This window comes from Ixodes scapularis, unplaced genomic scaffold, assembly GCF_016920785.2.
Source record: "Ixodes scapularis isolate PalLabHiFi unplaced genomic scaffold, ASM1692078v2 ptg000005l_1___fragment_3__unscaffolded, whole genome shotgun sequence".
In the NCBI taxonomy this organism is placed as follows: Eukaryota; Metazoa; Arthropoda; class Arachnida; order Ixodida; family Ixodidae; genus Ixodes; species Ixodes scapularis.
Window position 1 is genome coordinate 1245009 of NW_024609887.1, and position 12335 is coordinate 1257343.

Consider the following 12335-nt stretch of genomic DNA (forward strand, 5'->3'; position numbering starts at 1 on the left):
CTGAATATAGTCGGGAATACTTGTGAGAAACTCGAGTGTTTTGTTCGTGACGTACTGACAAAGTTTAAGGTGAGGGGTGTCCTGTCGAAACTCGTGGGTCATGAAGAAGAAAAAGTCTACCAGGTCCGGCGACATTAAGCCCACGGTTGCGGTGTCTCCGTAGGGTAGAATGAGCGTCATCAGCGCTGGTAGATTGTTTAGAACCAAAAGCTTCTTCACGTTAGCGAAAAGGACTGACAGTGTCTTGTTCACATCAGAAGGCTGGCAGGCGCCTGCGGGCAAAACCCAATGGATGGCGAGTCCGTCCAGGCGAAGGTGGACCATCATCGTTACGATGTCGGCGACTAGGGTGTCCATGGCCACGGAATCTCTGCCCAAATTCGAGAATTGCGGACTTTCCTCAGGGTATCCGCCAAGGGCCATCAGAACCCTGCTTTTCCCTCCGCTGAGGCGGTCGCTTGTGTTCTTCAGCTCTGAGATGCCGTACAGCCTGTCAAATGATGGAACTCTTCTTTTTACTCGGCCATCAAAAATGCTCATTGACCAATAGATGACATATGGACAGAGGTCAAACGGCAGATTCTCCGGGAGGTAGTGGAAGTCTTCGTTTTTGCGGAACCTTGAGCTGTTAAACAGACAACAAAAACGGAGGTCTTTCGTATGTGGCATCGAAAAATTTGGGTTAGTACGGCACAGATTGGTGATGTTGTCGTTCAGGCTCACCGCACCAGAACAATTTAATTCAACGGCTGTCAAGGGATTTATAGTTGTCTTTTGACGAGCACTGGAACGCGTCATGAAGACCGCCGTGGTACTGTTGGGTGAAATCTTGTCTGAGTGTGAGAGGTATCCAGTGAGGACCAAGCCAATGGGAATCAACAAGGTTCCCGCAGTAGCGGTGCAGAGGAACCATATCTGCTGGCACCTTCTGTCCCATTCTATCTCTTCTCCATTTGACTCCTCTTCACTGGAGAAGACGTTTGGTTTGAAGACGACTGGACTCAGAGCAAGGGCGGGATCGGGACCTACGGAATGCCAGATTTCAGCTGGCGGATTCTCTTTTCTCGCTGCACTTCGTGTCCGGAATTGATACCCTTCTTTCGGTATCGCATGGCTCTGCGAAGTGGGCACGGCTCTGACTTCGATGGAATGGGTCCCATCGGTGGCTGTGGTCCCGGTAGAGGCACTCCCGGAGGATATTGGACTACCGCTGGTTGCCTCGTACTTGTTAGCGTCTGCCGAAGGTGGGCTAATGCTCTCCATTTGTGCGTCCACGAAGCTGCTGCGAGGTGGGCACACGGATGTTCGCCAAGAGCAATGGACGTCCGAAGTGGAACATTAGGTGCTGAGCGTGCCAAAGCGGGAGTCTGGCAGGAGACGTTTTCGTCTTTTTTATGCACAGCTAAAGAAATTGTCCGGTCAAATCTCGTACTTAGAAAAAAAAGACATCTAGTCCTCATTCTCAATGGCTGTAGGAGCATGTTCCACGGCAAACCTGAATTTTGTTCGCTTCCCTGGACAAGTAATTATAGTTTAAACCGAAAGTACACAAACGGTGTTTTCCTCTTCCACTACGACGTAGTAAACCTTCGTTGCTAAAAAAAAAAAAATTTTTTTTCGTTGTCAAAAAAAAAAAAAAAAAAAACTGGGACTTTTGTTGTTTGGTTGCTACGCTCCACACTTATCCGCGAGATTTATTCGCAACTCCGACTAACTATAGGTGGCGCCACTCGTTTTCCAAAATGACGGTTGCAGTGAGGGTCGGAGATGCATAGGCGCTGTTGAGCCTGTCTAGTGTGCTGGCTTCAATGAGCGACACAAATTATTTCTGGTAATACGAGGAAGCTGGGGTGTTACGAGCGCAGGTCACCTCTTTATCCTGAAAACAAAAACGGTGTTTAGGGTAATACTTACGCAAGGATGAACGTTTTAATTCTGGACCGAAACCAAAACTAACGTCTATTTCGGTAGGATGGATGCTTGGGCGAGTTGGTGAATCATATTTTACGGTGACAGCGCAGAGAAACAATCACACACCAGATACTCAGAAAGACAAACACCCGCGTTGATTTTGGATTTAATTTTAGATTTGGATTGGGTTTCGGATTTAATTTTTAACTACGCATTCTTTCATAACTCAAGATGTGTCTCACATCGTAATTGTTTAGTTAGAGAAGTTCTTCACGGAAAATATATTTTGTGACATACATGTTCGATGCAGGCACTTCGAAATATTTTGGAGATTTCAGCGTCCCTTTAAAGACAGGGTCTTTCATGCACATTAGAGGCGACATAAAATATTGTCGTTGTTGAAAAAAATCAGTGCTGATATTTGTGCGTTCTCGCTGCCTTTTCTGGCTCAGATAATTGTCATGGGAAATAATGAACTCCGAGCCTTTTAATGGGCTTTCCGGTATTTGGATGTTTAATTGGTTAAGATTATTTCCAGCACAATAAAATAATGAATCCAATTTTTACAATATGTCCACAAATAGAATAAATTAATAAACGCTGTTCTCACTACAACAACCCTAAGACGAAATTTGAGGCAGACAGCCGAAGTGTGTGTGTGTGTGTTTTTATGGCAACGCGGTGACGCATACGACTTTATATTGTATCCGGTGCCTGGCTGTTTGTCTATCTTGAAAACGATGTCAGAGTTTTTCAAATGCTGAAAAGAAAACAAAATTGTACATTTCTGGAAGGACTATTCTGGTTAAATGGCGTAATTTCGTGATCATGGCGTTAATTGGGGGCATACATTGCCGCGATATTACTTAGGACCGCCTAGAATAAAAACATGTCCATAACAAGAAAGAAAAACGGCGATGATATAACTACTCAACAGTTTATTTGAAAAAAAAGATCGTAAACTCTCGAGTTGTTTTTGCAAGTCCTTTCCTCTGCAGAACCCCGAATAAGAACGGCAGGGCGTAGGGAGTCGTAACCCCCGACCTATAGGCAGATATTTATTTATAAAAGATCGGCGTCCTATTGGTCTCGATATTTGAGCACAAAAAGCTAAAGGTAGATCCAGAAGAACAAAAAAAAAAAAAAAGCTACAATGAAAACGGCGGTTGATATATATCGCGGTCAAGCAAGACAAAGACGAGGCTCAAGAAGAGCGCGCACGCACCCGCGATAGCGGTCACATTCTGGGGGGCTATGTTGCACGTTTTGGACTCCCAGGAGACTAGGGAGAAGGAAGTGACGTCAACAACACAGAAAACGCAGATTGGATGTTGACAGAATAAAACAAAATCAACATGCAATCTGCATTTGGTGCGTTGTTGACGTCACTTCCTTCTCCCTAGTCTCCTGGGAGTCCAAAAAGCGCAACATAGCACCCGTGACTCCAAAGCACCATGAGCAAAGGCTAGCACCTTCCCGACTTCAACTGTACATAGTGTAAATAAACGCAGATTTGACAGGAAGGATGTATTAGCGGTTATCCGGAGCAAGTTTCAAATTCTACTCCTAGATTGCGTCACCGATCCGTGTGGCCGAGATAATGTGGCTGAGCTTGTGGCATATCGATCAACGCACCAATGTTTGACAGAAGCTACACTGTCAGCAAGTCCCGTGTATTTAGCGATTATTTGAAGTGAACACGCTATTTACACAAAGTACCACAAATTGACACGTTGAGTAAGGGATCATTCGTTCAAAAATCATGCTAGGTTGTAAAAAACGGGTTTTTGTTGGGTCATACACGCATAGCCGTGTAGCCGACCTCGAAAACACGCATTACCCCCGGCGACGACCGCGGCATTGCCGGCTATCGAAGCACCGGAATGCTTGGGGACACACTTAGAAAGGGCCGTCGAGAGAAATGCCTCAGAAAGAAACATGTCTCGGAGACAGATATGCACCAAAAGCAATTACGCCATGTCGCGGGACGGGGCGAACCCCGCGCTTACCGCGCTCGCTGCCATTCCTGCCGTTGATTCTGCTCGATAAAAAACATACATGTTTGTATATTTTTTTCAGGGTCTTGATAATAGTTTCTTACACGCCACAAATAAAGTTATGGATTACTTGTTTTAAACCGTTAAAATGGATATAAAAAGCGTGCCCTTGATCTGAACACGTGATATTCCAGTTGGTTTCGTTTTGGCTTCAACCCTTCAACTGCAAGCGAAGGTACGCGGTTTCTTATGCACCCTCCTCAGAATTTACGGCGCTCCGTGGTGGCCGCCACATTAAAACTTTATACCAGTTGCTGCATCTGTAGGTCATCTTTAAGTTAGAGCTGACAGAGAAAATCTAGCCACGGCGCAACGCCGATGTACACTGTAAGCTAGAGCCGATTTGCTTTCGTTGGGTTTGTTTGGTCGGAGAAAATCTGGCAACAACGCACGTTTAGCATGGCGCCGGTATTGTTTTGGTTTGTCAGGACGCTAGAAGCTCGTAGGTTTGCAAGCACATGTTGCGAAGACGTTACCAGAGAAGTGCCCCTGTGACGTTCCCGGAAGACGGAAAAAATCAATCGTAATCGTCGTGTGTGTTTGAAAGCGAAGGGAGTAACAGGGTCCACGAGTGCACAATCACAAGCCAAGGTTCACGACAGCGCTGCGTTGACTTCGGCGATCTCGTTTTGTTTGGTGGAACACGGCGATACGAAAAAGAGCTGAAACGTCCCTGGTGTGTGGTGCGGTGCTTGGAGGTAGAAACACACTCTAACACAGAGCGCAAATTGGTTGTTGTGGGGTTGAGGGTCAACGGGTTCAGTCCCGTCGTCGTCCGCTGATCCGGTCCAGCTGGTCCGGGAGGACGCAGCGAGCGCTTTTAAAAGTAAATCTTGCTTAGTTTCGTTTCAAACTGTGAAAGTATCCCTACGCATACCGTGAGTAAAAAGCTGCGGGCGTTTTGCACAAAAACGTCGTTTTAATTGAATAATGGACTCCGGATTGTTATCCTAAATCTCCGTTTTTATGCTTCGTGTTGGACTGTGTTTGCGCAGCGACGCACACCGCTCGAGTACATGATTCGATCCGGCAAACGACCGGTTATACAGAATTTCAGAAAACCACCGATATTTTCCTGTAAATCGCGTGCGGGTTTGTTGCGCTCATCACGCGGCGTGAATAAATTAGGGCAAGATTTCCTACCTGCCCACAGATGCATGAAGTGAGACGATTTTTTACGTAGTGAACGTAGTGCTTTTTTCATATTTTGGGAAGAGGCGTTGGTGCATTTGTTATGTACAATCACTAGCGAGCTGAGAAATTCGAGACAGCGAGCAAGCTTTCCCAACTTTGTCTCTTCCTCTCTGGCATTGCTCTGTTTCAGTTTCAGTAGGCATATCTACTAGCAGGTACAAACTGCTCTAAAGCAGGTAAAAAACAGGGGAAGCTTAGGACGATGCGTTCCTTTTTGTTTTTCGGAAAGTGATTGGGTAAATGCTTTTGCGAGGTGTGCGGAATATGCAAGCGATTTTGTTATGCCCGTCCACTGCGTCTCTCCAGCAAAGCGAATAAGATGATCTGCAAAGGCGCAATCATAAGCCAAGATTTTCGATAGCAGTGCGTTTGCTTCGGTGGTCCGTGTAGTAGTATTTTACCCTGCTCTCTGCAACACCGCGTCATGACGAAGAGCTGGAACGGTCACGGTTCGTGCTGGCCTCCCGGTTGACAGAAACTCGCATCGCCCGCATCGGCACCGAGTTCGCTTGGGCTGTTGATGCTCAAGCCTTTCATCTGCGGCTTGTCGCCAGCTGATTCTGCTGCTCAACGGTGAGGAAGCGGCGAGAGTAACCTCGGAAGTGAATGTAAATCCTCGTTCATTCAGTTATCTGGTGAACAGACTCTGGAGCTTGTGCGAGGTTCTGAGGAAGTGGGTCTTTTGCGGCAGCGGCAGCACGAACCAAACATCGCTAACCACGTACCAAGCCTATTACAGGTTGGTAACAACTCTATTTCATATCGTTGGCCTAACTTGGACTGCTTCTGCTACCGCTGTTGCCACTACTGCTGTGCTAGTGTCTGAGCTTGTGTTTCTGTAAACTAGCAGAAATAGCTGACACATGTTCCTCATATCAGTGGCCAGAGTACGATACGGATATGTTCGTAGAATGCTGCGAGTGTGAGTGCAAGTATCATTTCGGTAAATGGCCGGTGTAACCAAGAAATCTTTGCGTGGAAAAACCGAGGCCGCTAAAAAGTGCTGGCGGTGCCCAGCATGCAGGAGTGGTGGATTGCAGGCTAGTAGTGGTGAGGAACATCAGCCTGAAGTCGATATGAGAAATCTTCTGTCATCTATCAACCAGGGGTTGCAAATCCTCCCCTTTTGAAGAAAAGGTAGACAGTATAGAGCTGTCCATCCAATTCATGTCTAAAAGTTTTGATGGAATCAAACAGAACCTCAATTCTCAGAAGATTGAAAAAAAAAATCTTAGAAAGAGAGTAACAGAACTGGAAGAAAAGGATGATAAAAGTAAACGCGTACAGAATCAGCTCCTGCAGGAGGTCAATGAACTCGAATTTCGGGGCAGGCGTCCCAAACTACAGGTTCATGGGACCCCTGCGGCGCAGGGCGAGAATCTGATTACTTCGTTGAATGAGATTGCTAACAATCTGGAGGTACCTCACCTCACCGAGTCCGATATTTATCGGTCCACAGGCTACCCGCTAGAGAACGAAATTTGCCCGGAGTGATTATTCATTTCGCGAGGCAACAGACTAGGGATGGATGCCTAAAAAAACGAAATAAACTAAAGAACAATGCCCCGCGGTTGTTCATTTAAGAGAATTTGACTCGGCGTAATCGGGAGCTTCTTCGAGCAGCTAAAAACGCGCCAATGCGAAGAACTACGCTTATGCATGGCATACAAGCAGAAAGATTCTTGCCCGGAAAACTGAAGGAGCACGCGCTGTTCACATCAAGTGCAGCGATGACCTTGACAACTTGCAGATAACTCGGAGACCAAATAAGTTTTGACGAAAATGATTGTGTCACCCCCAGTAGACTGAAAATACTACCAGTATTCACTTTTCAATCTAACATATCAAAGTTATTATTCACATACTTCCTTGATTCATTTTAATCCCAGGAGCATAAACAATAAACAAGACTACCTAAAGTTGTTTTTTGAATCATTATGCATAAGTACAAAACGAGCGTGTTGCGAACAGTAACGAAACATGAGGAAGATACGAGAAAGGTGTATATTCCTCATGTTTAATTATACATAAATCTTGATGCTTTGCTTTGTACGGAAACGTAGATCCCTGAAAATCGGAGCCTCCTCATTTAACTGGCTATAAATGCACCTTCTCCCTCCCCCCCCCCCCCTTTCTGGGCAGAAAAAATGCAAAAGGAGGCGGGGGTAGCAATTGTTTTAAGAGAATGCATTTCTTGCTTTGTGTTAGATGAGTTTTCCGCTACCTCGACAGACGCCCAGTCTCATGTTCTAGACGCCGAAAGTACTGTTATTTGTGTTGATTATATGCCGCCGATTGGAGACAAAGCTCAGTTTATATCTTACTGTGAGGACTGTCTTGGGGTTCTTGGCTCAGCAGCTAAGCCCTTCTTTATAATGGGTGATATAAATATCGATTTCCATAAAAAAAGAAAAGCACGCGTTTGAATTACAAAATGGCTTGTGTACCTTTAGATGTATTAATACTGTGACACTACCCAGCAGGGTATCCTCGGATTTCGCTACTTATTTCGGCGTATGTATAACAAATTAAAACACTCACGAGGTTTCTCCTGGCATTTTTACACACGACATAAGTGACCATTTACCTATTTCTTGTTTTGCACCTTTTCTTAAAAAAAAAAAAAAAAAGACAACTTAACGCAGCGGTTACAGTTACAGGAAAATAGACGAAGATTATTTGAGAACGTTTTGTGACCTATAATCACTGCCACCAATTGGAAGAGTGAATATGTGGAACACGACCCAAATATCGGGTAGACTAACTTTTCTAAAAAGCTTCAAATATTTCATGACACTGCTTTCCCGCGTAAACTGATGAGCAAACGAAAAAGTATATACTGCAAACCTTGAATGACCAATAAGTTGTTAACGCAGAGGTTCAGGCGAGTTGGTTGCTCATGATGTACAGGGGGAACTGCGCACCCGCAGAACAGTCATTCAAATCAACATACACACAAAAGAAAGAAACACTTACTCAGCGCTGCCTGACAACTCTCTATATTTACACTTTCTCTTCTTCTATTTGTGCTATATGCAAGGGCAGCGAGAATAACTGGTCTTTTTTTCTTTTCTTTCGATATGATGCTAAATAATGAACTAAATTGAAATTAATGTAAAGCTAGGTAGTCTAATTCTTTTTGTGACAAGGTTAAAGATGCATGTGCCGTTATGTTTCGCAATGTTCTCTGCCTCGATTTCTCTTGTGAGCTTGTTATGATGCTTGCCAAGCACGCCGCAGTTACTCAGCTGCACTGAGCACCCACAGTCACGGCAGTGAATCCCTAGATGACCGGAGCTTTTGTTGGTGAATGTGTTGTTATGCTCTCGAAGGCGATCGTTCAGACACCTTCCGGTTTGACCTATGTGCAGCTTTCCACGAGAGAGCGGAAAGGAGTAGACCACCTTTTCTGCACAAGGGACAAAGGTATTCTTGTGCTTCTTTTTGCAGCCAACTGTTGTTATTGGTGGAGTATTTACCTTCTTGCATAAGCTGTGAAGTTTCTAAGGAGCTGAGAAGATGACTTCCAGGTTTACTCGGTTAGCTATTTTCTTCAGTCTGTGGGAAAAATTATGAATATATGGCACAATGATGGACTTCTTTGTTTTGTCTCTTTGCTTTTGTTGTGTGCATAAATCTTGCCTGCTTTGGTTGATGAGCTTTTCGGCCACTGATGTTAATAACGAGTTTAGGTATCCTGCGCGCTTTAGTCTTGAGACTTGCCCGTCAAAGCTCGCTGGAATGGAATGCGAGCAGGATTTTTTGAGTGAGTTTTTGAGGCATAACCGCACGATGCTTCTTTTAATGAGTTTTGAATGGGCCGAATTGAATGGTAAATCGGTTTTTTTCCCCTGGGCTCATACGACCAGCATAAATGGTAGGGTAACATGAAGAGTCTGAGATCTAGGAATCTTAAAGAGCACTCGTTTGGAAGTTCATGGGTAATTTCCAAAGGGCTCATGCAGATTTTAAAACTGTCGAGGACGTCAGCAACCATGCTGGTGAAGTTGCGATTGTCTGAAGCTAGAACAATTAAATAATCGTCGACGTACCGGAACACTCTTATAACTGTGGAGCTGTCTAATGATTCTTTTATCTTCCTGTCGTTGTGCGCTAGATAGAGATCGCTAAGGATAGGGACAATGCAGGACCCGATGCAGACACCTCTCTTCTGTAGGTATGGTTGGTAATCCCAGGTAGCGAAGATCGACCTGAGGTAGATGTTAATCAAGGTCAAAAACTTGGTTTCGGATAACCCCGACTCATTTTGAAAGGCAATAGCACCGAAGGTGTCTATGCTGTCCTCTATGTACCTTAGGAGGCGGTCGTGGGGCAAGGAATAGTACAGATCCTTAATGTGGATGGAGAACACCTTTAGGTCTTGGTCACGATGCTCTCCTAAAAAGTTGAAAACTTCAGAGGAGCTGCTGATCAGGTATGGATCATCAATGTTAAGTAGGTTTAGCCGTGTTTGCAGAAATAAGGCAACAGACTTTTGCCATGTCCCCCTTTCAGAAACGATAACCCGGAGGGGGCAATCCGCTTTGTGAGTTTTGGCGCTGAAAAATAATTCTAGACTCAGATTTTTACTGCGATCGACGTAGGAGCAGAGTTGTTTTAAATCGTTCAAGTAACAAAATTGTTTTGCTTCCCTTTTAACTTTTTCCAGGGAGATCTCAGAGCGCTTGCTGAAAACGGATTTGACTGCTGTTAATGCTTTTTCTTCAAACGTGTCCGAATGCATGAGGACAAAACCTCCTTCTTTGTCAGCGGGCAGAAGATATAATGAATTCTCTTTCAGGTACGTTTCTACTCTCTTGATGGAGAGAGGAGTAGATGGTGGTTTGTACTGCATAAGCATGTCTACACCTTCAGAGGTGCAGCGATCCATTTCGGTCTCCGGAGCTCGTCTCGAGACTTCCCTCACAAGGGAAAGTAAATCCGGGGCCGTCTTCTTATTTTCCACGGCAAACTTAGGGCCCAGACTGAGAACTTGCTGTACTGCGTTTGGTATGTGGATGTCTCCTATCGTGCATACGGGGTTATTCAACGCCTGTTCTTCCCTTGGTCTGTTCTTACGGAGATGCCACAAAGTGAGTTTCCACAGATGGTCGGTCGTTCTCTTTGTGAGGGAGGCGATTTCTCGCCTGGCCCTTCTGCTGAAGGTATTTGTCGGGTTTGTTCGCAGCTGCATAAAGAGGTAGTTCCGGTAGTGCCGTGTTTGACGATGCCACTCGGCTTGTAGGATTTTGCAAATTCGCTTTCCGTGACCTACGGATGGTCTGAAGTTTCCGAATAAGGCCTTGACCTCCGGAGGCAGCATGTGCACTCGTAGACAATACCCGTAACTTCTTGCTTGACACACGCAGATGGCTATTAAGATGACCAGAACGTCGGGGCTCAAGGTGTGATGCTTAAAAGGACCCGCTGTACTAGAAATGAAACTTGTTAACACAGAGATTCGGGCGAGTTGGTTGCTCATGATGTACAGGGGGAACAGCGCACCCGCAGAACAGTCATTCAAATCAACATACACACAAAAGAAAGAAACACTTACTCAGCGCTGACTGACAAGTCTCTATATTTACACTTTGTCTTGTTCTATTTGTGCTATAGACGCTTTACACACGCGCCAAATTAGAACCGCCATTGCTGACCTTCTCTTGTCTTACCGAGATGCCGAGCAACTGAAACGGTAGTTGACGATCCTCCACAAAGGCCGACGCTTTAAAAAAGGACACAGTTGAATCTAATATGGCAATAACCTGGCCTGCTATGGTAATGATGAAGTGAAATAAACGAAATAAGAAGAAACAAAAACTGAAGGTCAGTTATGGCGGCGTCCATGCACAGCTGCTGCAAAGCGTGTATATGCAAGGGCCAGGGAGAATAACTGGTCTTTTTTTCTTTTCTTTCGATATGATGCTAAATAGTGAACTAAATTGAAATTAATGTAAAGCTAGGTAGTCTAATTCTTTTTGTGACAAGGTTAAAGACAGAGTACTAACGCGTGTGCCATTGTGTTTCGCAATGTTCTCTGCCTCGATAATTTCTCTTGTGAGCTTGTTATGATGCTTGCCAAGCACGCCGCAGTTACTCAGCTGCACTGTGGGTGCTTAGTGCAGCTGAGTAACTGCGGCGTGCTTGGCAAGCATCATAACAAGCTCACAAGAGAAATTATCGAGGCAGAGAACATTGCGAAACACAATGGCACACGCGTTAGTACTCCGTCTTTAACCTTGTCACAAAAAGAATTAGACTACCTAGCTTTACATTAATTTCAATTTAGTTCATTATTTAGCATCATATCGAAAGAAAAGAAAAAAAAGACCAGTTATTCTCGCTGCCCTTGCATATAGCACAAATAGAAGAAGACAAAGTGTAAATATAGAGACTTGTCAGTCAGCGCTGAGTAAGCGTTTCTTTCTTTTGTGTGTATGTTGATTTGAATGACTGTTCTGCGGGTGTGCTGTTCCCCCTGTACATCATGAGCAACCAACTCGCCCGAACCTCTGTGTTAACAAGTTTCATTTCTAGTACAGCGGGCCCTTTTAAGCATCACACCTTGAGCCCCGACGTTCTGGTCATCTTAAAGGCCGGCCCGCAAGCAGAGAGAAGGAACCCGACCCTCACTTTCCTTCTCGGCACTGTGAAAGGAGGAAATCGCCTCTCGTTTTCTCCTCGCCATTTTCCGATTTTTTGTTGTTTTTGTTTTTTTGCTGGCTGCCTGGTTTTCTTTCTTTGCCAAGTTTGGGGTGGAGGAAATGCAAGCTTCGAGGATTTGAAAAGATTATCCAGAAGCCAGCCGGCACACCTGCGACAAGGAGCTGAACCAACCGAGTAGCTGTTTTGAGCGAGCTTGGCACTTGCTCTGCCCAACGAGTTGCATTGGCTCTTTTTTAGCATTGGTTTGGAGGACGATTCTTGCTGTTGTGAGAGCACAAATACCTTGTTGTGCTCAAAGAAGTAGTAATTCAAGTATAAATTTTAATATAATTATCTGATTTGGCATCTTTCGTTGTTTAGGCGGATTCATGGCGACAACGGGAAGTACGAGCGGCGTTTTCTGTATAACAGGGATGGCGCTCCATAGACCAGTGGTTCTGAATCATTATGGTTCGTAAACCGGCAGAGGTGACGGAGGATCTCATTCGTAGTGGGTCTAGCACTTTT